Below are 22,302 nucleotides of genomic sequence, written 5' to 3'. Positions count from 1 at the left end.
ATAAATTATTACTATGCAAATATTATCCATGGTACAATCCTTTTTTTTTTTTAAGGTTTACATTTTCTTATTTGTTTGGCTGCATCAGGTCTCAGTTGCAGTACACTGGATCTTTGTTACGTCACATGGGAGCTTTTCCTGGTGGCACACCAACTTTCTAGGTCGTGGTGGCCAGGCTCCGGACTGCACAGGCTCAGTACTTGTGGCACAAGGACTTAGTTGCCCGGTAGCATGTGGGATCTTAGTTCCCTGATCAGGGATTGAACACACGTCCTCTACTTCGCAAGGTAGATTCTCAACCACTTTACCACCAGGCAAGTCCCACAACCAGTTTTTATATTTGATACATTTTATTTCATGGAGAGTTAAGTGTGTTTTTTCATGGAGTTTTAACTGCCTCCGCTTCACTTGTGTTGTCTGCCTTAACTGTATTTGTCCCTTCCTCAGCTTCCCCAGCATTGTGTGAAATCCCTGGAACATTCTGTCTCCCAGAAACCCCTCTCAGGGAGGTTCCTCCCTCCTGCTTCAACCTGGAATGATTCTCTTTAGGCTCAAGGGGCTGGGGCACACAATTCCATCCTGAAATTCCCCATCTGAATTCCTTGCCTTCCTTTCTCTGGGGTTACTTCCTTGTTTGGATAGAGAACAAGCTCCAGAAACATCCTAAGAAAGTGTTGGGAGAGGGAAAGCATCCCTAGGTTTTGCTGGGGGAAGAGAGCTGACCTTTGGCTGTCCCTGGAACTCAGCCCAGGCCCCCTCTTCACCGTTCTGTCTGCTCCCTTCCTGATCCTTCCACTCGCCATGCTCTTCTGTCCCTCAGGCCTTTGCACTTGTTCTTCTTTCTGAATGCTCTTCCTCAGGCTCATCGCAGGGGTACCCTTCTCATCCTTCAGTCCTCGGTCTACATGTTCCCTTCATAAAAAGCCCTTCTCAGACCACTCTACCCAACGGAGACCTTTCCCTCTACCCCGTCTCTCTCTGTCACCTCCCTCCATTGACTTCCTTTGTAGAACGTATTCTAACTGGCAAGTACATCGTCAGTCTGGGTCTTGCTGGCCGATTGGATGTCACCCACCCTAGAATATCAGCTCCATGTCTCTCCTGTTCACTACTGTATCCCCCGTGCTGGATATGGGGCCAGGTAAATAGCAGATACTTAGTAACTGTTTGCCAAATGGATGGATGAACACTGTTGCTCTGTGACCTGTTGGATAAGCTTTCTGTAGAATGAGGATTATAGTGGTAGCCACCACATAATGTGTAGTAAGAGTTAGATGAAGTAAGGAATACATTTAAAGAAATGGTTATCTGCACATAGTAAGACTCAACAATTATTCTTTTCTTCCTTTGTTTCTGAGTTCTAGGCTTAACTCTGACCCTGCTTGGGCAAACTTGAGCTAATCACAGAACCTCTTGGGCTGTCAGAGTTTGTTGAGTGCCTACACACTGTTCTAGTGCTGGAAATATGGTGATAAGCAAAATATAAATCCCTGCTCTCTTGGGACTTACATTCCAAGATGTCTGATGGTCTAAACACTTTCTCTGATATCCTGTGTCACTTAGGAACTGGAATTACCTGGCTAGGTTTTGCCTGGAGGAGGGATGAGGATTGGCTTTCCCTGATGGTTTGGCAGATCTCCTCCAACTGTGCATGTTTGAAAGTGAGTTTGCTAGCTACAGCACAGGATCTGAAGTTATCCTCTCTGAGAGCACATCAGAACTGGAGGAGTTGGCTGACTTGCAGCAGAGCCTTCTGCCCAGAGGGCCTTGAGAGGGGCTGGGGGGAGGGGAGCGGCACAGGTGGAGAAAATATGCAGGGGCCCCACCTGCCTGGGGACAGCATTTCTTCTGATTTGCAGACATATCTCTATCCTTCCAAAAATGAGTGCTGTCCCAGTTCACCACAGGTGATAAAAACTAATATCTCCACATTCTCACTCATTGTTGCTTGGCCTTGGGTTTCAGCTCAGCGCCCTGATCCAGAGCCTAACACTTAACTTCTGGCCAGGAGATGACTTCAGCTCTGGGGAAAAGCAAGCCCATTGTGTTTGCTTGGATCGATTGATAAGAGAAATTACTGAAGATGTTCTTCTTTGACATTTGCCAGGGGCAAAGTTTCATATAAGTGGGGTGCGTGGGTGGATGTGAAATAGCAGTTTGTCCCAGGAGACTGATTATGGGGCCAGAATCCGAATCCCAGGTCTGGAATGCAGTCTAATACGTGACGTTGTATATAATGTTGATTGAGTTCATAAGATACTCAGCAAATTTATCAATCAGTAATTCTAAAGTGTTTTTGACAATAAACACAAAACATGTGAATTATTTAAGTAATATGGTAAATAGTGAAACTTCCAGTGGACAGACCAAAAGAGGTTGGATCTATTTGCTGAGGAAGAGTCCCTGCAGGATCCCTCGGGGACAAGTGTGATAGTGTTTGGTCCTTGATCTGACAGATGTGGAAAGCCTCAGGCAGAGGACTCTCACTCTACAAAAAATTTCTAAGGGAGTCTGGTTGAGAGGACAAGAGGAGAGAAGCATAGGATAGATCTGAAATATCACTCTGAGACAGTCGTTCTTGTTGAATTTGTGTTAGGGCTTCCCAAGCGGCTCAATGGGTAAAGAATCTGCCTGCAATGCAGGAGGCACAGGAGGTGGGGGTTTCATCCCTGGGTCAGGAGGATCCCCTGGAGAGGGGCAACCTACTTCAGTATTCTTGCCTGGAGAATCCCATAGACAGAGCTACATCCCTGGCAGGCTACAGTTATAGGGTCACAAAGAGTCAGACACAACTGAGCGACTGAGCATGCATGCAACAACAGCCCTTAAAGGCTACTCCTAATATAGTAGAAACATGTAAACTGTGGACTTAGATACGTTTTCAAAGAATAATTTAAAAAAAAAGCTAAAGTCATAATTCTCATACAAATATATGCTGAGTATGTGTTAAAGATTAATTAGAGAGGTGGGGTCCTAATGCAATATAACTGATGTCTTTATAAGAAGAGAAAGGAACACCAGGGGTACATACACACAGAGAAGAGACCATGTGAGGTAGCAAGAGGACTGTCGTCTACAAGGCATGGAGGAAACCACCCCACTGGCACCATGATCTTGGACTTCTGGCCTCTAGAACTGTGAGAAAATAAATTTCTGTCATTTAAGTACCCAGTGTATGGTATTCTGTTATGGCAGTCCTAGAGAAATATGAGAGAGAACATGCAGGAAGGCAAAGCTGGTTTCAAAGAGGATGGAAGAGATGATCAGTGACGATGAGAGTACCAGGGCCCAGCAGCTGATCTGGGTGCCTCCCCTCACAACTGCAGGCAGGGCAGAGGAGTGGGCTGTCTCTTCTTTTCTTTTTCTTTTTTTATAATTTTACTTATTTTTGGCTGGGCTGGGTCTTCGTTGCTGTGGGGGGCTACTCTCTAGTTGCGGTGCACGGGCTTCTCACTGCGGCAGTTTCTCTTGTGGGGCACAGGCTCTCGTGCATGTAGGCTTCAGAAGTTGTGTCTCCTGGGCTCTAAAGCACAGGCTCAGTAGTTGTGCTGCACGGGCTTAGTTGCTCTGCAGCACATGTGATCCTCCTGGATCAGGGATCAAACCCGTATCTCCCGCATTAGCAGATGGGTTCTTTACCGCTGAGCCACCAGGGAAGCCCCAGGAGTGGGTAGTCTTGACAAGACTTAGCTGGAGAGGGGCGGGGAGCAGCTGGCTACCCACCCTTCTTTACCCTTGGCCATCACAATATTGCCCTCTCTTTGCCCTCTAACCCGATGCTGTTGTCAACCCCTCACTGCTTTCCATGAGGACTTCGGCTCTGCTGTACTCCTCTCTCCCCTCTGCCTTATTCAGTCAAGAGTACATAGCTCAGTTGGTAAAGAATTTGTCTGCAATGCAGGAGACCCCGGTTTGATCCCTGGGTTGGGAAGATCCCCGGAGAAGGGAAAGGCTACCCACTCCAGTAATCTGGCCTGGAGAGTTCCATGGACTGTATAGTCCATGGGGTTGCAAAGAGTTGGACACAACTGAGTGACTTTCACTTTCACTAGAGTAGGGGGTAGGAATTCCATATGGACCTGTAACTGGCATCTTTGTTGCTGTCCTTCCATTGGTTTTCAGAGGTGAGGTGGTTGATCAACTGAATTGAATGTATGTGTGTGTATTGGGTTTTTTTTTTTAATTTTTAAAAATTTTTATTGGAGTTTAGTTAATTTATAGTGTTGTGTTTCCGGCATATAGCAAAGTAAATCAGTTATACATATATCCACTCTTTTTTAGATTATTTTCCCATTTAGGCCATTAAGGAGTATTAAGTAGAGTTCCCTTTGTTATATAGTTGGTCTTATTAGTTATCTATTTTATATATAGTGGCATATATATGTCAATCCCAGTCTTCCAGTCCCACATGCATATGTATGTATTGTTAACATATTTTAATACTTTGGTAGGAGTTGAGGGGAAAGGGGCTTTTATGGTCCCAGGCCTGAAGGAAGAGACAGAGGATTACCTAGGAAGCCATTCTAAGATTAGCCCAGATCCCTCAGTGGGATGCTGTGTGCTCACTCACTCAGTCATGTCTGACTCTTTGCAACCCCGTGGACTGTAGCCCACCAGGCTCTTCTGTCCATGGCATTCTCCAGGCAAGAGTACTGGAGTGGGTTGCCATTTCCTTCTACAGGACGCCTTAGGACTCTGTTGTCCAGCACAGGGAGCTCGGAGCCCTGGGACTGGGGTTACAATGGGGTTTCTTTTTTCTTTTTCAAGCTGCTAAATGCATGGTAATATTTTTTTGGTGGGGGAAGGGATAGTGCTTCAGAACTGGTTCATCTTGAAATGTCCCATTTGTGGGGACAACTGCTCCCCATTACCTGAGTATAGAGCACCAGCAGGGGCAGCCTGGGCCTGAGGCTCTCTTTGGAGTGAAATGAAACAGCCTCTCCAGAAAAGGAGAATTGAATCAGAGCGTTTGGGTGGTGCCTTTCCTCCAGGCCCTTCAGCTTCATCTTTCATTCCGCAATGCTTGGCTGCCTGGGTGAAAGCCATACAAACTATGAATAATGTAAACAGGCTGTTAATTGTAGGAAGTATTGTGAATTATGAGTGAAGCACCCTGTGTGGACTGTGACTTATTTGTAAGGTTATATGCTGCACAGGTCTGTAGGGAGGCCCTGGAAGATGAGGTGTGCAGGTCAAGGGCACAGTGACCAGTCCTTGATCCATGGCACCATTTGCTGACCCCGAGCAAGAAGACCCTTAATATTCCTGGATTTCATTTTCCTCACAAGTAAAATGGTAAGAATCATGTACTAGAATTTTTTTTAAGAAGTGAGAATGGGGAAAAGGAAATAGCCACCCACTCCAGTATTCTTGCCTGGGAAATCCTATGGACAGAGGAGCCTGGTGGGCGACAGTCCATGGGCTCGCAAAGAGCTGGACGTGACTTCGTTACTAAACGGCAGCAGCAGTTGCTTTACAATGTTGTGTTAGTTTCTGCTGTATCGCAAAGTGAATCGGCTAGATATATATATATATATACCCCCTCTTTTTGGGATTTTCTTCCAATTTAGGTCACCACAGAGCACTGAGTAGAGTTCCCTGTATTATACAGTAGGTTCTCGTTAGTTATCTATTTTATACATAATATCTATAGTGTATATGTGTCAAGCCAAACCTCCCAATTCCTTCCACCTTGCCCTTCCCCTTTTGCTATCCATACATTTGTTCTCTACATCTGTGTCTCTACTTCTGCTTTGCAAATAAAATCATCTATACCATAAAAAATAAAATAAAAAAAGTGAAAATCACATGAGCAGTGATTTTCTAGCAGGGGATTCAGGCTCATTTCTTGTAAAAATCATGCAGCTGGGTGGCCCGCTATTGACCATTGAATGAAGCCCCACTATTCACCATTGAATGTATGCCAGCACTGTTCTAGGGGCTGATGAGGAAAACAACATCGAGCAAAACATGCAGAAATCTCTATCATCTTGTATTCCATTGTGTCGAGACTGATGATAAGCGAGATAAGGTAATGATGTGTTAGTTGGTGATAGGTGGTATGGAGAAAAATAAAGCAAGGAAGAAGGAGGGGAAGTGTAGTGGCCAGGCCCAAAGGCCCCGCAAGAATCCCCTCAGGCATTCATACTCTTGTGTGGTTCCCTCCACAGTGTACCGCATTGTCCGGGGATTAGTCTGTGTGACCAATAGGATATGGTAAAGGTGATGGAATGTCACATCTGAGATGAGGTTTTAGAAGATGGTGGCTTCCTTCTTGGGCTTGCTTTCTGGTCTCTCCCTCTAGGGGAAGCTGGTTGCCATACTGTGGGGATAGTCAAGCAGCCTATGATGAGGTCCACATGTAAGGAGCTGAGGTACCCGGTCAGAAGCTGGTGAGGAAAGGGGCTTGCCAACAGACTGCAACCTCATGAGAGACTCTGAACCAGAGCTTGGAGGAAGCCTTGTCTTCAGTGTTCTGGAGTTGAGGATGTATTTTCTGCATGGCTACCATCGCTAGGCCCTGTGCTAAGTGCTTTGTTAGCACTTATAATTATCACACCTAATTCTCCTAACAGCCTTATGTGGTACGCTATTATTACATCCATTTTACAGATCGAGGCTCAGAGGCTAATTCATTAATGCACAAATCCTTCAGCTGAGACATGTCTGAGCTGGGACTCACACTTGGGCCTCTAAGCTGCCATGATATTCCTCCCCTCCTTTGCTCTTTTCAGACAAGGCTTGTGATGTAACACTGATGCACTTTCCCCTCCCTTGTCTTCCACGTCATTCCTAAATATTGACATTTATTGAGCTCTGTGATCCCCAGGCCATACTTGTCCCTCTATTTCACCTCTGGAATATAAAAGGCAGCTCCAATATTCACAAGGATGATAGTCTATCCCACTCCAGGTTCATGGTTCTGGAATCTTTTAGAACATTTAACTGGAGATGTACCCTCTTGACAAAGTTTAAGTACATGATGGTGGTGGTTTAGTCGCTAAGTTGTGTCCGACTCTTGGGACTGCATGGACTGTAGTCTGCAAGGTTCCTCTGTCCCTGGGATTTTCTAGGCAAGAATACTGAAGTGGGTTGCCATTTCCTTCTCCAGAGGATTTTCCTAACCCAGGGATCGAACCCGGGTTTCCTCAAGTACAGGCAGATTCTTTACCAACTGAGCTACCAGGGAAATGCAGGATACAATATTGTTAATTACAATCACAGCAGGTCTCTAGAACTTATTTATCTTGCGTAGCTGGCACTATATACATGTTGAATAGTGACTCCCCACTTCCACCTTACAGGTCAGGTTTGTCTCTAGCCTCCTTTGTCCCCTACAAAGGATACAAACTTCTTGTTTTGTGTTGTTTAATTTCTAAGTCTTGTCCAATTCTTTTGCGACCCTGTGGACTGTAGCCCACCAGGCTCTTCTGTCCGTGGATTTCCCAAGCAAGAATACTAGAGTGGGTTTCCATTTCCTTCTCCAGAGAGTCTTCCCAACCCAGGGATCAAACCAAATCTCTTGCATTGACAGGCAGATTCTTTCACTGCTGAACCACCAGGGAAGCCCACAAACTTCCTGCGTTGCCTTAATTCTGGAACTCGATCTCTGGTGCCATTGGTTGCCTCTTGTTTCTTACTGTTTTTATGTAGTTTTCTTTTGTATGAGATGTAACTAATTATTAAGATAACGAGAGGTGGGATCTCTCACGTCTCAGGTCTTTGATCCACAGGTTATGGGGCAAATTGGTCTTCCTGTTGGGAAAACAGATTTCAATCTAGGACACATATCCAAAAAAAGAGCCAGGCGGTCACTGGAAATGAGCAGCAGGTCCCATGGAATGCACAGCCCCCTTTCTATTTCCTGTTCCGCTGGAGACACAAAGATAAGCGCTATTTCACTTCTTTCAACACTGATGTGAAAGTCCCACAATACAAGCAGGTTGATAAGCAGCAACGGTCATGGGCTCTGGCTGTGGTGATAGTGGGGTGGGCCAGGGAGGGCTGTGGAATGCTGAGAAAATGCTTGCAAGAGGTGTGGCTGCAACTCAGAACTGCTGAGTAGTGTCCCATGGGAATGCAGGTCTACTGTGCACAGATATTCCAACAGACGACAGCAGTCTGGGTGATTTGGGTGTATGAAATTGACTGTCTTTTTTGTGTTTTGAAGTATTGCTGATTTACAATATTGTGTAGTTAGTTTCAGGTGGACAGCAAAGTGATTCAATTATATATGTAGTTTTTCAGATTGTTTTCCATTATAGATTATTACAAGATATTGAATATAGTTCCCTGTGCTATATAGTAAATCCTTGTTGTTTATGTATAGTAGTGTGTATCTGTTAATCCCATACTCCTAATGTATCCCCACTGCCCTTTCTCCTTTGGTAATTACAGGTTTGTTTTCTATGAAGATTGACTGATTTTTTATTAATGAAAAATAATTTAAAAATACTTTTCAGGCTGGTATATTGCAAGTCAAACAAAACATCTGTGGGCTCATTTGGGGTCCTAAAACCTTGGCTGCACATTAGGATCACGTGGGGAGCCTTTAAAAGTGCTGATACCAAATCACACTCTGAGTCAATTAAGTCAGCCTCTTGGGAGGCAGGAAGGGTCATCAGTATTTTTTAAAATGTCCCAGGTGATTTCAAAGTGCAGTTAAGACTGAGAGCTACTAGGCCTGATGACCATCGGTCTGTGACCTCTGGTTTCTAAGGGCCTGTTTCAGCAGGAGCTGTGGGTTCTATACTCTACCCGGGCTTTTTCTGATGTTAATTGGCAGGGGTGCCAGGTCACCAGGTGTCAGGTGCCCTGGGTGAGGCCTCCAAAGGAAGGCATCAAATGCTCTCCCTGTCTGTTTCTCTTGAGGTCTCCAACTCTGTCATGAAATGTGGGTTTTCATGGTGATGGCAGTTCCTGAGAAACTCACATGTTGTTTCACCTTAAATGGTAGCAAAGGCTTGTTTCATGGCGCACACTATCTGCTTTAGCATCTTGTCCTGGATACAAGGGCTTCCCTGGTAGCTCAGACAGTAAAGAATCCACCTGCAACTGAGATCCAGGTTCAGTTCCTGGTTTGGGAAGATCCCCTGGAGAAGGGAATGGCAACCCACTCCAGTGAGTCTTCTTGCCTGGAGAATTCCATGGACAGAGGAGCCTGGTGGGCTACAGACCATGGAGTCACAAAGAGTCAAACATGACTGAGTCTAACACATGCACACACATACACCTGGATAGAATTGCTTTGTTTTTTGTTTGCGCTTTTGGCCACACTGTGTAGCACGTGGGATCTTAGTTCCCAGACCAGGGATCCAACCGCCTCCTGCACTGGAAGGCAGCGTCTTAACTCCTGGACCACTGGAGAAGTCCCACGGGTGCAATTTCTTATTCAGTCCCCCGGCCACACTGTCTCTATGTTATATGATAATGACTGGACATCATGCACCTTCCATCACCTTGCAACTATGTGACAATGCCCTTTGGGTAGGTATACACACAAAATCATCTTCAAGGTCTTAAGACTGACTACAGCAGGTCTCCCCAGGTACCATGACCTGATGGTGGTGTTAACCACAGTGGGCAAATAGCAATGTCTGATATTCCTTCCCCATCCTCGGGTGGTGGTAGTTCTCACAGTCACATCCTTGACTCTGTTGTCTCATCCCTCTTGTATCACACACTTTGGCTTGCACTCTTATACCTCTTAAATCTGTGCCAGCAATTCTTAGTCTTTGCTGAGTTCCAAGCCCTTATTTTCAACAGTCTATTAGATGCTTTCACCTGAATGTCTTATAGGAACCATGGACTCAAGGTGATCGATCCTGAATTTATTATTATTTTCAATAAATTTGTTACTCTTTCTCTTTCCATTTGCTTTTTTCTAAAGGAATTTACTGAAAGGACACACAAGAGAAGACCTGATAAACCAGAACTAAGGAGAGGAGCCCAGGACACTTGTGGATTCAGAGCCTCAGATTCACATGGACAGCCTTTCAAGAAGCTGCCTTTGGATGACTCATTCACAGCCACCTCCAGTACACATGTGTTCCTGCTCAGATTCAGATTCCTGAGCAAGATGAACTGATTGGTGTTTCTTTGGTCATGTGCCACCCCTGACTTTAACCCCTGTGGTTGAAAACCCACCAGAATCAGACAAAACAGGCTAAGTGCTGTTACTAGGAGAAGGGGAAGAACTTCTAAGGAGCAGAAAAAGGATTTTATAAAAATCGTCCTCATCTTATTGATTTAAACATTATGCAGGTAGCAAGTAAGCAAATGCATTTGTGAAAAACCAAATAATGAAGAGTATAGAATAATACCTTACTTCTTACCTTACTCTCACCCCCAGAGGTAAGTACTATCAATTTATGGTGTCTCTTTATAGATTTTTTTGGTACATTTAGCGATTGCAAATTTATCTGTAAACTTATATGTATATACACAATAATATAACTATTTTAAAATGAATATGATGTACTGCTGCTGCTAAGTCACTTCAGTCGTGTCCAACTCTGTGTGACCCCGTAGACGGAAGCCCACCAGGCTTCCCTGTCCCTGGGATTCTCCAGGCAAGAGTACTGGAGTGGGTTGCCATTTCCTGCTCCAATGCATGAAAGTGAAAAGTGAAAGTGAAGTCGCTCAGTCGTGTCCGACCCTCAGCAACCCCATGGACTGCAGCCTTCCAGGCTCCTCCATCCATGGGATTCTCCAGGCAAGAGTACTGGAGTGGGGTGCCATTGCCTTCTCTGATACGATGTACGCCTTCACTTAATTTACAGACCTTTACCATTTTAAAACTTACAGCTCTAATATCTATTTTAACAAGTAATTCATGGTTAACGTTAATTTAAACAGTTCAGAAGTTAATAAAATGAAAAGTAAAAATTTCCTTTCTTCGAATCCACATTTTCATAAATTCCTAGTGCTATTCCCCAGAAGTTACCACTGGCAAGTTTCTTTTATATCAGAAGAAATACTGTAAGGTAAACAAGTAAGCAGGGCCTCCTAGGACTGCTCCCTTGCTATAGACCAATGTTATAATGTCAGTTATCAGCCCATTTCCATAAATAGAGCAAAATCAATAGTATCAATGGATGGATGATTGCCAACATTTTTGTTACAAAATGTAGTATTTGTTAAGTTACTGTCAGTAAACTTTCTCCCTCTTCTAACTTCCTGACTCCCCATATACATCATTTATGTGTAACAGGGCCCAGGCCAATTTTTAAATCAACATTTTATAGATATCCTTGCTGTTTATAAATCTGACATAGAAACCGGTGTTCAAAGATCTTCATTCTGCTGCTGCTAAGTCGCTTCAGTCATGTCCGACTCTCTGCGACCCCATAGACGGCAGCCCACCAGGCTCCCTTGTCCCCGGGATTCTCCAGGCAAGAATACTGGAGTGGGTTGCTGGAAATAAACTAGAACTTGTTTGTCAAAATCCAATTAGATAAGTATCTCTCTTTGGACCAGAACATGCAGTATTACATGAACATATCTTAGGGAGAAAGACATTGGCAGGTTTTTTTCTGTTTGAATTCTGGGGTAATTCTTTGTTCTCATAAAATATTTTACAGATAGAGGGGACGTTAGGTTTGATTGCTACAACCTTCTTATACTGTCGACCATTTGGAAACAGCTACATCAGCTGTAAAGAGGAGCGTCAGCTGGTGTGATGGCTGGTAAGCAATTTTGGGAGCGAAAGCTTGTGTTGATTGTCGTCAGCTGGGCACACGAGGCAGGGCAGTTCTTACCTCTTCACCGAGCTCCACGCAGGACATTCTGGACACACTGTGGCCTGCTTCTGGGATCTTTTTCAATCTAACGAAAGGAATTCTGAGAATGCAGAGGGATCGCCATTCCCCTAGGCATGCTAAGAACTCCTTTGCTTCCTGAGATCATCAGAAGCAGAAGGAAAGTGGAGAGAAGTAAAAAGTGTAATTATCCTTTTAAAAAATTTAATTAATCTATGGCTGCGCTGGGTCTCCATTGCTGTGCACAGACTGTCTCTAGTTGTGGTGCACAGGCATCTCACTGCAGTGGCTTCTTTTGTTGAGGAGCACAGGCTCTGGAGCACATGGGCTTCAGTAGTCACAGCTTGCAGATCTTTCATTGTGGTATGCAGGCTCTAGAGCACAGGCTCAGTAGTTGTGGCACACAGGCTGGGTTGCCTCTTGGCGTATAGGATCTTAGTTCCCTGACCAGGGATCAAACCCTCATTCCCTGCAGGTGGATTCTTAACCACTGCACCAACAGGGAAGTCCAAGAGTATAATTATTCTGTGCTGGCTCTGGGACAGCTAAATACCCTTGCTATGTTCTTCTCGAGGGAATTTGGGTTTCCCTTTTGTGGAAGTTGGGCTCCTCTTGTTATCAACACTAGGTCTTTCGTCCTTCACCTCCCTTCCAATCAGACCCTCTCTGTATATGCGGTAAATCCCTATTCATTGGCCCATGATTAAAACATAAGCATTACACACAGTATACACTTGCTTAACCATTTGCTGAATTAACTAAGAAGCATTCACAGTTAATGGTAGAAACCCTCTACTTGGAGTCAAGCAATTGGGAATTCCTCTTTATTTTGTTTGGTTCCAGCCTGCATGGCTGGGTGAAAGGGTGTTGTGTTTACTTGTAGTAGCTCAAAGTGATGTAGCCAAGGTGTAAAATCAGAACCACAGGTACACAAAACTGACCCTCAAACTTAAGGGCAGGATGAAGAGAAATCGGGAGGGTAAATGCATATGTCTCTAGCTAGGCATTTGTGATGGGGGATACAATCTGTTGTAAGGAATTGAGAGGGGCAGACAGTCAGGACTCTCTTTTGGTGGGTGTTCTGACATGGTGGCCTGAGGGAGTCCTGAAGGGCCCATCACTTACACACACTGACTTCTCATAAATTTCTATGGTATGTTTTTTAATAATTCATAGAATAGATACAAAATAAGAATACTGAAGCCCTGAACAATACTATCAACCAGCCAGACCAAATTGACATTTGTAGAACATTCTACCCAACAACAGCAGAATAAACATTCTCAAGTGCACATGGAACATCTACCAAGATGGACCATATTCTGGGCCATGAAACAAGTCCCAGTAAATTTGAAAGAATTCATGTTATACAAAGTATATTCTCTGATCATAGTGGAATTAAATTAGAATTCAACTACAGGAAAATTCTGAAAGTCCTCAAACATTTGCAAACTAAATAATACATTTTAAAGTAGCCTATGGATCAAAGAAGAAATCAAAAGGGAACAGAAAATATTTTGAAATGAATTAAAATGAAATCACTCCATATCAAAATTTATGGGATGCTACTAAAGCAATATCTAGAAAAAAATTTATAGTACTAAGAGTCTATATTAGAAAAAATTTCAAATCAAGGACCTTAGTTTCTACCTTAAGAAACCAAAAGAAAACAAAAAAAAAGAAACCAAAAGAAGAGCACATTAAACCTAAAGCAAGCAGAAAAAACAAATTAATATGTGTTTTAAAATTTTTTATTTTTTATTGAGATGTAATTAACATGTAACATTTTTGTTTTAGGTATCTAACATAGTTTGATATATATTAATATTGTGAAATAATTACCACTATATGTTGATTTGATACCTATCACTCACAGAGTTACAATTTTTTCCCTTTTGATAGAAGTTTTAAATCTTATTTCTTTGCAACTTTCAAATGTACTATATAGTATTGTAAACTGCAGTCACCATGCTGCACATTACATCCTCAGATAGTGTGATAGTTTTTATCTTATAACAGGAAGTTTATACCTTTTGACACCCTCTACCCATTTCACCAATAGCCTGCTCTCACCCCTCTTTTCCCCATCCTCTAGCAACCACCAATCTTCCTTATCTATAATTCGTTAAAATACCACATAAGGTGAGCTCATACAGTTATTTGTGTTTCTGTGTCTGACTTATTTCACTTAGCATAATGCTCTCAGATTTCATCTATGTTGTTACAAATGGTAGGGTTTCCTTTTTCATGGCTGAATAATGTTCTCTGTGTGTGTGTGTGTGTGTGTGTGTACCACATTTCCTGTACCCATTTATCCATCAGTGGATACGTAGGTTGTTTCCATGTCTTACAATGATGATTCAATGAATACAACAGTACAGATATCTTGTCAAAATAGTGATTTTGTTTCCTTTGGATAAAAACCCAGAAATGAAATGGCTGGATCATATAGTAGTTTTATTTTTAATTTTTGAAAAATCTTCATTCTGTTTTCCCTAGTACCTATACCAATTTATATTCACACCACCAGTGTAAAAGCATTCCTTTTTCTTTCTTTTTATCCATATTCTCTCATGATCAGAATAATTTTGTTATTCTTATCACAAGTTTATTTAAAATTTATGTACTTCAAAATTTTTTTTCTAATTCTATAAAGTATATTTTGTTAAGGTACAAAATAATGATACTGATCAAAATACTTTTATGAAATCCTGAGTCTGTTCTAGATCATTGTATCATTTTTTTAATTGGATAAATTTAACGTGTAACATTATATAAATTTAATCATGTTACTTTGATACATTTACATATTGTAATATGGTTTCATTGTAGTAATATTTATCAGATTGTCAACTTATAGCACAATATTATTATGTTTCAGTTCAGTTCAGTCGCTCAGTCGTGTCCGACTCTTTGCGACCCCATGAATCGCAGCACGCCAGACCTCCCTGTCCATCACCAACTCCTGGAGTTCACCCAGACTCACGTCCATCGAGTCAGTGATGCCATCCAGCCATCCCATCCTCTGTCGTCCCCTTTTCCTCCTGCCCCCAATCCCTCCCAGCATCAGAGTCTTTTCCAATGAGTCAACTCTTCGCATGAGGTGGCCAAAATACTGGAGTTTCAGCTTTAGCATCATTCCTTCCAAAGAAATCCCAGGGCTGATCTCCTTCAGAATGGACTGGTTGGATCTCCTTGCAGTCCAAGGGACCCTCAAGAGCCTTCTCCAACACCACAGTTCAAAAGCATCAATTCTTCGGCACTCAGCCCTTCTTCACAGACCAACTCTCACATCCATACATGACCACAGGAAAAACCATAGCCTTGACTAGACGAACTTTTGTTGGCAAAGTAATGTCTCTGCTTTTGAATATGCTATCTAGGTTGGTCATGACTTTCCTTCCAAGGAGTAAGCGTCTTTTAATTTCATGGCTGCAGTCACCATCTGTAGTGATTTTGGAGCCCCCCAAAATAAAGTCTGACACTGTTTCCACTGTTTCCCCATCTATTTCCCATGAAATGATGGGACCAGATGCCATGATCTTCATTTTCTGAATGTTGAACTTTAAACCAACTTTTTCACTCTCCACTTTCACTTTCATCAAGAGGCTTTTTAGTTCCTCTTCACTTTCTGCCATAATGGTGGTGTCATCTGCATATCTGAGGTTATTGATATTTCTCCTGGCAATCTTGATTCCAGCTTGTGTTCTTTCCGGTCCAGCGTTTCTCATGATGTACTCTGCATAGAAGTTAAATAAGCAGGGTGACAATATACAGCCTTGACGTACTCCTTATCCAATTTGGAACCAGTCTGTTGTGTACTGTAATTTAAATCTCTATGGCTATATTAGTACTCATTACAAGTTTGTACCCTTAAACATCCTAAATTCTATCCCACTACCCTCTGATCCCCTGGTAGCTACTGTTTTACTCTCTCTTTTTTTTTTAAATATTTGTTTTTTTTTTTTCACATTCCACATGTATGTGATATTATATAATATGTACTTGTCTTTCTCTGTCTGGCTTATCTCACTTAACAAAATGTGGTCAAGGTCCATCTATGTAGTCACAAAAAGCAGGATATCCTTCTTTTTCATGGCTAAATAATACTACATTGTATATACATCTCATCTTTTTTAATCCATTCATCCACTGATGGGTATTTGTATTGTTTCCATATGTTTCACAATGAGATATTGTAAATAAGGCTGCAATACGCCAGGACGTGGACACATCTCTTGAAATTGCTTTGGGTTTTCATTTCCCTTGAGTATATTCCCAGAAGTGGAATTGCTGGATTGTGTGGTTGCTGCTGCTGCTGCTGCTAAGTCGCTTCAGTCGTGTCCGACTCTGTGCGACCCCAGAGATGGCAGCCCACCAGGCTCCCCTGTCCCTGGGTTTCTCCAGGCAAGAACACTGGAGTGGGTTGCCGTTTCCTTCTCCAATGCATGAAAGTGAAAAATGAAAGTGAAGTCACTCAGTTGTGTCCGACTTGTAGTGACCCCATGGACTGCAGCCTATCAGGCTCCTCTGTTCATGGTCTTTTCCAGGCAAGAGTACTGGAGTGGGGTGCCATTGCCTTCTCCGTTGTGTGGTTGATCAGTTTTTAATTTCTTGAGGAACTTCCATCTTGTTTTCCTTAGTATTGGGATCAATTTACATTCCCATCAACAGTGTATAAGAGTTTCCTTTTCACCACATCTTCCCCAGCAATCATGGTCACTTGTCTTCTTCATGTTAACCATTCTACCAAGCATGAGGTGATATCTTATAGTTGTTGTGAATTACATTTCTTGATGCTAATTGTTGTTGAACACCTCATGGTGTTCATGGCCATTTTGGCCTGATGGTCATTTTGATGGCCTCTTTGGAAAAATGACTATTTAGTTCTTCTGCCCAATTTTTAAATAAAATAGTTTTATTATTTGTTATTAAGTTGTGTTAGTTCTGTATATATTTTGGATATTAACCCTTACCCAATATATGATTTGCAAAAATTTTCTCCTATTCGGAAGACTGCCTGTTCATTTTGTTAACAGTGTCTTTGGTATGCAAAGTTTTGCTTTTGATGTGGTCCCATTTGTTAATTTTTGCTTTTGATGTTTGTGCTCTTGGTGTCATGTTAAAAAAAAATCCTCATCAAGAACAGCATTGATGAGCTTCTTCCCTATATTTTCTTCCTGGAGTTATATGGTATTTGGTCTTATGTTTATATTTTTGATCCATTTTGAGTTAATTTTTGTGAGTTATATTAGGGGTTCAATTTCATTGTTCTGCATATGTTTCTCCAGTTTTTCTAGCACCGTTTGTTCAAGACCCTATCCTTTCCCCACTGGGTATTCTTGGCTCCCTTGTTGAACATTATGTGACCATACAGGCCAGGATTCAATTCTGAGCTCTTTATTCTGTTCCATGGGTCTATCTGGCTACTTTAGTGTCAATGCATCTTATACTGTTTTATTATTATGACTTTGCAGTGTGGTTTGTGGTTTTATCTTTTTGTTTTTTTCCTCAGCATTGCTCTGGTTTTTCAAGGTCTTTGTGGTTCCACACAATTTAGGATTGTCTCTTCTATGTCTGTGAAGAATGCCTTTGTTATTTTGATGGGGTTTGTGTTGAAGCTGTCGGAGAAGGCAATGGCACCCCACTCTAGTACTCTTGCCTGGAAAATCCCATGGATGGAGGAGCCTGGTGGGCTGCAGTCCATGGGGTTGCTAAGAGTCGGACACACTGAGCGACTTCACTTTGACTTTTCACTTTAATGCATTGGAGAAGAAAATGGCAACCCACTCCAGGGATCTTGCCTGGAGAATCCCAGGGACGGCAGAGCCTGGTGGGCTGCCGTCTCTGGGGTCGCACAGAGTCGGACACGACTGAAGCGACCTAGCAGCAGCAGCAGCAGCAGCAGCAGCAGCAGTGTTGAAGCTGTAGATGGCTTTGGTAGTATGGCTATTTTAACAATATTAATTCTGCTATCTGTGAACAGAGGTTCCATTTTTTATATATCCTCAACAGTATTTGTTATCGTTTGTCTTTTTGAGACTAGCCATTCCAAGATATGAGGCGATACTTCATTGTAGTTTTGATTTTCATTTTCCTGATTACTGATATTTGTGCACATTTTCAAGTACCTGTTGGCCATTTGTATATTTGGTTCTTCCACCCATTTTAAAAATCAGATTAAAAAAAATTCAATTATAGGGTTCCTTATTTATTTGGGTTATTAATCCCTTAAGATATGTGGTTTGCAAATATCTTCTCACATTCTGTATGTTGCTTTTTCATACTATTAATGGTTTCCTTTGCTCTACACAAGCTTTTCATTTTTATTATTTTAATTGAGATTATATAAATTTAAGGTATAAAAAATGTTGACTTGATACAATGGTAATCATATTGCAATACATAAGTTTAACATTAGCTAACACCTTTATTATATCACATAATTATCTTTTCTGTGGTGAGTATACTTAAGATCTAGTCTCTTATCAAGTTTGATATCTATAATATAATATTATCTTAATATCATTGTCTATAATCACTGTATTGTACATTAGATCTCCAGGATTTATTTATATATGAGTTTGTACACCTAAATAACATCTCTCCTTTTCCCTGACACCACCCCATCCCCACCCCTCAGCCTCTGGTAAGCATCATTCTATGCTGTTTTTTCAACTTTGGCTTTAAAATATATATATAGGTTGGTGATGGACAAGGAGGCCTGGCATGCTGCAATTCATGGGGTCGCAGAGTCAGACATGACTGAGCAACTGAACTGAACTGATAATTGTCTGTGCTGGGCTTATTTGCAGCATGCAGCATCTTTGATTTTTTAACTGTGGCATGCGGCATCTTTAGTTGAAGCATGCAGGATCTAATTCAACGACCAGGGATTGAGCCCTGGCCCCCTGCATTTGGGGCCAGGGCTCAATCCCTGGTCGTTGAATTAGATTGGGAGTTCAGAGTCAGCCCCTGGACCACCAAGAAGTCCCTAGTTTAGCTTTTTTTAGATTCCACATGCTAGTGATATATCATACAGTATTTGTATTTCTCTGACTTATTTCACTTAGCGTGATTTTTTTTTCTTTGATTCTATTATTGTGATGTATCTCATTGATTTTGTGCATGTTGAACCATCTTTGCATCCCGTGAATAAATCTGTCTTGATCATTGTGTATGATCCTTTCAATAAGCTACTGAATTCAGTTTGTTAGTATTTTGTTGAGACTATTTCCATCTATATTCACCATGGATATTGGCCTGTAGTTTTCTAGTAGTGTCCTTTCCTGGCTTTAGTATTAGAATGATGTTTACCTCGTTAACTGGGTTTGGGAGTATTTCCACCTCAATGATTTTGTGGGGAAAATTTGGAAGTATTAGGATTAATTTTAAATTATGCCTGGTAAAATATGTCAATGAAGCCATCTGGAACTGGGCTTTTCTTCGTTGTGAAATTTTTGATTACTGATTCAATCTCCTTGCTAATAATTGGTCTATTATATAGTTGTTAATTAGTTGTTTTTTCCTTCCTGTGTTTTATTTATTTTTGCTTTAATCTCTATTATTTATTGCCTTCTGTTAACTTTGGGCTTAATTTGTGTTTTTTCTAGTTTCTTAAGGTGTAGTTAGGTTGTTTGGGATCTTGTTTCTTCATGTGGATGTTTATTGGTATACTTTTTTTCTCCTTGAACTGTTCTGGCTACATATGTAAGTTTTGTTTTTCCATGTTTATTTACCTCAAGATACTTATATATTTTCCCTTTAATTACTCCTTTGATTCATTTGTTGTTCAGGAAAAGTTCTTTAATTTCCACGTATTCACAAATCATCCAGTTGTACTCTTGCTCCTGATATCTAGCTTTATATTTTTGTGATCAGAGAAGATACTTTGTATGGTTTCAGTCTTCCTGAATTTGTTAAAGCTTCTTTTGTGGCCTAAAATACGGTCTCTATCTTATAAAATATCCCAGATGAGCTTGACGTGAATGTGTATTTTGCTGTCATCAGAATGTTCTATGTAAGTGTGTTAAGCTCATCAGTCTGTAGTGCTGAAATTCATTATTTCATTATTGATTCTCTGGATGATGTGTTCATTGTTGAAAGTGGGGTATTAAAGTCCCCAATTATTACTGTATTGCTGCTTATTTCTACTTTCAGCTCTGTTAATTTTTGCTTTATCGATTTGGGTGCTCCCAACGGCGGCCCACTCCAGTACTCTTGCCTGGCAAATCCCATGGACAGAGGAGCCTGGTAGGCTGCAGTCCATGGGGTCGCTAGGAGTCGGACACGGCTGAGCAACTTCACTTTCACTTTTCACTTTCATGCATTGGAGAAGGAAATGGCAACCCACTCCAGCGTTCTTGCCTGGAGAATCCCAGGGACAGGGGAGCCTGGTGGGAGGCCGTCTATGGGGTCGCACAGAATTGGACACGACTGAAGCGACTTAACAGCAGCATCAGCAGCATGTTGGATACACAGAATTTACAATTGTTAAATCTTCTTGATGAATTGGCACCTTTATCATCATACAGTGACCATCTTTGTCTCTTTCCCATTTTTAAAGCCTGTTTTGTCTAATAAAAGTATACCTAGCAACCTCTGTTTTCATTTGGGATGGTTACCATTTCTTTGCAATATCTTTTTTTATCCCTTCATTCTCAGTTTATTTGTGTCTTTAAGGTTAAAGTGAGTCTGTTGTTGGCAGTGTATCATTGGATCTTGTTTTTTGTTTTTGTGTTTATATACATTCAGACATTCTATGTCTTTTGATCAGAGTTTAAACCATTTCCATTTCAAGTCAATATTGATAAAGAACTATTAATACTATTGTCATTTTGTTAATTGTTCACTTGCTATTTTGTAAATCCATTTTTTCTTAGTTTCTTATTCTGCTTTTTTAAAAAATACATTTTGAGGTCTTTTGGTATCAGTCTGCTTTTACTTCTTTATCATGTTCTTTTGTGTAATTATTACGGGTTTTTCCCTTGTTATCATGAAACTTGCATAGAATATCTTAAAATTATCGTATTTTCCTAATATCCTGTTTTAAACTGATAAAAACTTTACTTGAATAGAGTTCCTAAACTTTACAGTTTTATTTCTCCCCATCACATTTTCAGTCATTAATATGATGTACTTTTTGTATTGTATGCTGCTGCTGCTGCTAAGTCACTTCAGTCGTGTCCGACTCGGTGCGACCCCATAGACGGCAGCCCACCAGGCTCCCCTGTACCTGGGATTCTCCAAGAGTGGGTTGCCATTTCCTTCTCCAATGCATGAAAGTGAAAAGTGAAAGTGAAGTCACTCAGTTGTGCGCAACTCTTAGCGACCCCATGGACTGCAGCCCACCAGGCTCCTCCGTCCACGGGATTCTCCAGGCAAGAGTGCTGGAGTGCGGTGCCATCGCCTTCTCCTTTGTATTGTATAGTGTAGTAATTGCAAATTGTTGTAGCTGTGGTCATCTTTACATTTGTTTTTAACTTTTAAATTAGAGTAGTAAATGAATTATGTACCACCATTACCATATTATAGAGTCTAACTTTGACTATATATTTGCTGTACCAGTGAGTCTTAGGCTGCTTTCTTAAATTTTTATGATGTTAATTTTTCAGTTTAACTTCCATTCAAAAAAGTCCCTTTAGCTTTTCTTGTAAGAGAGGTATAATAAAGATAATGTCCCTCAGCTTTTATTTATTTGGGGAAGTCTTTATATCTCCTTCATTTCTGAAGGACAGTTTTACTGGGTATAGATTTTTGTTGACAGTTTTTTTCTTCAATATTTTGAATCTGTCATCCCACTATTTCCTAGTCAGAAAAGCTTTTGTGGAGAAATCTGCCAGTAGTCTTATTGGGATTCCCTTGTATGTAACTTCTCTCTTCAAAATTCTTTCATTGTCTTTGATTTTTAAAAATTGAAGCATAGTTGCTTTAAACTTTAGGGGTGGTTTCAGGTGTACAGCATAGCAATTCAATATTTTAGCAGGCTATATTCCATTAAAAGCTATTACAGTTAATGGGCAAATTTTATTACAGATAACTTCCTGTGCTACACAGAAAATCCTTTTTTCTTATTATTTTATAAATAGCATTTTGTATCCATTTATCTCCCATCTGTAGTTTGTCCCTCCCCACTCTTTGATAACCAGTTTGTCTTCTCTGTCTGTGAGTCTGTTTTGTATATACATTCATTTGTGTTATTTTTTAGATACTACATATAAGGAATATCATATAGTATTTGTCTTTTTCTATATAATTTATTTCACTAAGCATACTCTCTAGTTCCCTTCATGTTGCTACAAATGGCAGTACTTCATTCTTTTTTATGGCATATATACACACACACACTTATGGGCTTCCCTGGCAGCTCAGCTGGTGAAGAATCCTCCTGCAATGCAGCAGACCCTGGTTTGATTCATGGGTCAGGAAGATCCACTGGAGAAGGGATAGGCTACCCACTCCAGTATTCTTGGGCTTCCCTGGTGGCTCAGCTGGTAAAGAATCTGCCTGCAATGAGGGGGACCTGGGTTTGATCCCTGGGTTG

General features: G+C 41.3%; 1 long non-coding RNA gene across 5 annotated transcripts in view; it reads left to right on the top strand.

Moving 5' to 3' along the window:
• The window catches only part of LOC102398554, a 161,094-nt gene that overhangs the window by 66,457 nt on the left and 72,335 nt on the right, over window positions 1-22,302 (top strand). For 3 of the 5 annotated variants that reach the window (XR_006549924.2, XR_006549925.2, XR_006549921.2), the window contains exons 1-3: window positions 9,270-9,486; window positions 9,890-10,353; window positions 11,583-11,687. This is a non-coding gene — a long non-coding RNA (uncharacterized LOC102398554). Of the gene's footprint in view, window positions 1-9,269; window positions 9,487-9,889; window positions 10,354-11,582; window positions 11,688-22,302 lie in introns of those variants that run through there. The other 2 variants (XR_006549922.2, XR_006549923.2) reach the window with 1 other exon arrangement.

This window comes from Bubalus bubalis, chromosome 3, assembly GCF_019923935.1.
Source record: "Bubalus bubalis isolate 160015118507 breed Murrah chromosome 3, NDDB_SH_1, whole genome shotgun sequence".
In the NCBI taxonomy this organism is placed as follows: Eukaryota; Metazoa; Chordata; class Mammalia; order Artiodactyla; family Bovidae; genus Bubalus; species Bubalus bubalis.
This window is presented reverse-complemented; position numbering and strand designations above follow the sequence as displayed.